Genomic DNA, 3,826 nt, shown 5'->3' on the forward strand with positions numbered 1-3,826 from the left:
CCCTGAAACTAATGTTATTACCCCCATTTTATATATGAGGAAACATAACCAGAAGCTCATATAAATGGAAAGAGCATTAAAAATTTTTTTAAAATCTTTATTCATCAGGTAGGAAAACACAAATACAAAAAAGTGCACAGGGTGGGCCATGGTGGCTCAGCAGGTTGAGTTCTTGCCTGCCATATCGGAGACCTGGGTTCAATTCCCAGTGCCTGTCCATGCAGAAAAAAAAAAAGGAAAAAAAGTGCACAAACCTATAAAAATTCAGTGCAATTAATTACTACAGAATAGGCTTTAGAATTATCACAAACCAGTTATTACAAACCAAGAATTGGAACATTGCAGCATCCCATAAGCAGCCTCATACACTCTCCTAGCACCACTCTACTCTTCAGAAGTAACCACTCTTTTAAGTTCTAGCACTGTAGTTTAGATTTGCCTGTTTATTAAATTTATATAATGGAGTCATAAGGTAGACGTATCTGAGTCTCACTTCTTTCAGTATCATGTTTGTAAGACTAGTCTATTTTATTACTTGTGATTGTGATTCATTCATTTTATTGCTATATAGAATTCTACTGTATATGAATATATATCTGTGTGTACATGTATAAATATATGTATATATTCTATTGTGCCTAAACATTTGGATTGTTTTGAGTTTGGATCTGTTGTGAATAATTTTGCTGTGAATCATTTTATTCATGTCTCTTGGTGCCCATGTGCATGCTTTCTTTTGGGTATATACACAGGAGAAAATTGCTGGATTAAATGTAGGTATATGTTTAACTGAAGACAGTTTCCCAAGGTGGTTTTACCAATTTATGCCCTGCCAACAGCACAAAGAATTTGAGTGGCTCCATGGCCTCTTGACTCAGTATTTTCAGTCATTTTCATTTCAGCCATTCTGATGTTACATATAATGGCATATATTTGTGTTTTTAATTTGTATATTTCTGATACATAATGAGGATGAACACATTTCATATTTTTATTAGCCATTTTGATACTGTTCAGAAGTCTCTGTTTAAATATCCTGCCCGTTTTGCCATTGGGTTGTCTTAAAAATTATTATTATATTTTTTATTCTTAAAATAAAAATATGGAACGCTTCATGAATTTGCGTGTCATCCTTGCACAGGGGCCATGCTATCTTCTCTGTATCATTCCAATTTTAGCATATGTGCTGCCAAAGCGAGCACAAAAAATTATTAACAAATATATTTTTTATTATTTTTACAGAGGTCTTAGAAATTTCTTATTAGATTTATATATAGATATTTGCTATTTTAATGCTATTTTAAATAGCTTATTTTTCTTAAATTTTGTATTTCAAATAACTTCTGCTAGGATCTAAAAATGCAACTAATGTTGAAATTGCTCTTATATTCAGCATTTATTCCAATAATTTACCTATAGATTCTTTTTATTTTTGACATATACTATTGTATCATTTGTCAATAATAACAATTTTATTTCTTCCTTTCCAGTATACTATTTATTTATTGTCTAGCCTTACTTAATTAGCTAGAAACTTCTGTCCAATATTGTTTACCCCATTTTACATTAATGTAATTATTGATAATCTGGTTTGAATCAATTATCTACTGTTTTCTTTTTTATTTATTCTGCCTGCTCTGTGTAACTTTTTATTTCTTTCTCTGCCTTCTCTTGAATTTATTTTCTATTTTGGATGATTCCATTTTTACCTCTATGAGGTTTTTACTGTTCATCCTAGAGATTGCCAGATGTACCCTAGAATTAGCAAAGTTATATAAATTAGTAATTTTACCACCAGCCTGATAATGTGAAGACCGTAAACATTTGAACACTGTATACCATTGCTTTTCTTTTTCTTTCTCTCTTTTTTTTTTTACATGGGCAGGCACCGGGAATCGAACCCAGGTCCTCTGGCATGGCAGGTGAGCATTCTTGCCTGCTGAGCCACCGTGGCCCACCCTGTATACCATTGCTTTTGCATATCTAAATACCCTCTGTATTTTAAACTCCACAAGTCAATATTAATACTGTTTTTTTTTTAACATTAGCATTAATAAAAATTTACCCAAATATTTTACTTAATGTCATTGTTGGTGTTTTTGTTGTTTAATTCCTTCCTGAATCTCCACCTTCTCCTCTGGGGCCAGTCATTTTACTTCTGCCTAAAAAATATCTTTTTGCATTGTTTTAGTTGAGACCTGGAAGCGATGAATTCTCTTAATGTGTTTATTTAAAAATGGTGTTATTTCACTGTCATTGTTGAAAGATATTTTTGGTGGGTATCAAATGCTACATTGGCAGTTATTTGCTTTCATCCCTTTAAGGATGTTATTGCATTTCTGTCAGCTCTTTTCCACTGTTTTCTTTTCAGAAGATGTCAACTAATTCTTCCTCTTTTCTTGTTTTCTCCCTGTCCTGTCTGCTTTTAAGATGTTCTCTTTTACTCTCCTGTTGGTTGTAGCATTTTCATTATGATATATCTAGATGTGAATTATTTTAATACTTCTTGGGATTCATGGTGATTCTTGAATATGTGGCTTGGTATTTTTCTTAAGTTTGGGAAAATCTTCAGCCATTAGAATTTTATCATTGAACACTTATACCACATTTTCTCTCATCTCTCCTTGGATTCAAATTCCATATCTGTTATACCTTCTCACGCTATCCTCTATGTCTCTTACCCTCTTCCTTTTTTATTTTCTATTCTTCTTAGCCTTTACTTTTCATTTTGAACACTTTCTTATGATATGTCTTCTGGCTTACCTACTGATTTTTTCATCTGTGTCTAATATGCTGTTAACCTGATTGAGTCCTTTTTTTTTATAAAGTTTCCAGATCTCTGATGAACTTTTTAATAATATGCATCTCCTTAAATATATCATGCCTACCTATTGCAAAGCCTTTATCTGTCGCTCAGAACATTTATCTTCTATGATCTGTTTTTTGCCTCTTATGTTTTCTTGTCTTTCCATATACCTGATTCTATTTCTTTGAATGCTGAATATTGCACATAAAAATTATAGAGACAAGATTAGCCCTATACTGATCTTACCTTCCCAAACAACTGCTTTATGATGGCTTCTGACAGGTAGCTACATGCATTAGCCATAGAGTCTCACTTTAGCCTATTTTTAAAGATACATGTGATTGAAATCTGTGCTCCAATCATTTTGAGAACTCATGTACTTCTGGTCCACCTTGGTCCCAGAGATCTTTGAGATTTTCGCCCAAAGCATTTGAGGTTTTACCAGACCACCAGCAATTCTTCTACTCCAGTTTTTGCCTTCCTAACTCCAAAAGCTAATATTATGGCATTGTGGCTTCCTGGCTGCTTGCTAATAGGTAGGTGTCGCTGGTAGAAACGTGGACCAATATGAAGCATTCCTCTCTTTGAATGCCTGTCTTCAAACTCTTGCCCTAAAATCTTTCCATGCATATTGGCTTTCCAATGTCTTCCAGCAGATTTTTAAAATATTTTTTGTGCTTGCTAGTTGTCCTTAATAGGAAGTTGTCCAAATCGCCTAGTCCTTCATTACTGAAAACAGATGTCAAAAAGCCCTCTTTAAACTCTGTCACATTGACCTTTTAAATAATTCTACCAGAATGTAAACATCCAAATAAATATTTGCCTGTCAAATCACCTTGGAGAACTAGCCACCTATTCTAACATTTTACCAGTATACGAAACAATTCAAGAATTCTCCTTAGATCATTGCTTTTAGAGCCACTTAGTAAATTTAATTTTGTTACTTGTAATGTTACACAGGTCTTTTCACCCCCAAATGTAATTCCTTGATCATATCCCTTAGATACAAGTCATAGTTTA

General features: G+C 33.2%; 1 non-coding gene across 1 annotated transcript; it reads right to left on the minus strand.

The window, feature by feature from the left end:
* Positions 1–1,096: 1,096 nt before the first annotated feature.
* Positions 1,097–1,202, minus strand: LOC143689147 (U6 spliceosomal RNA). The gene has a single exon (XR_013178613.1). It is a non-coding gene; the product is annotated as a U6 spliceosomal RNA (small nuclear RNA).
* Between the last annotated feature and the right edge of the window lie 2,624 nt (positions 1,203–3,826).

Source organism: Tamandua tetradactyla, chromosome 6 (genome assembly GCF_023851605.1).
Source record: "Tamandua tetradactyla isolate mTamTet1 chromosome 6, mTamTet1.pri, whole genome shotgun sequence".
Lineage (NCBI taxonomy): Eukaryota > Metazoa > Chordata > Mammalia > Pilosa > Myrmecophagidae > Tamandua > Tamandua tetradactyla.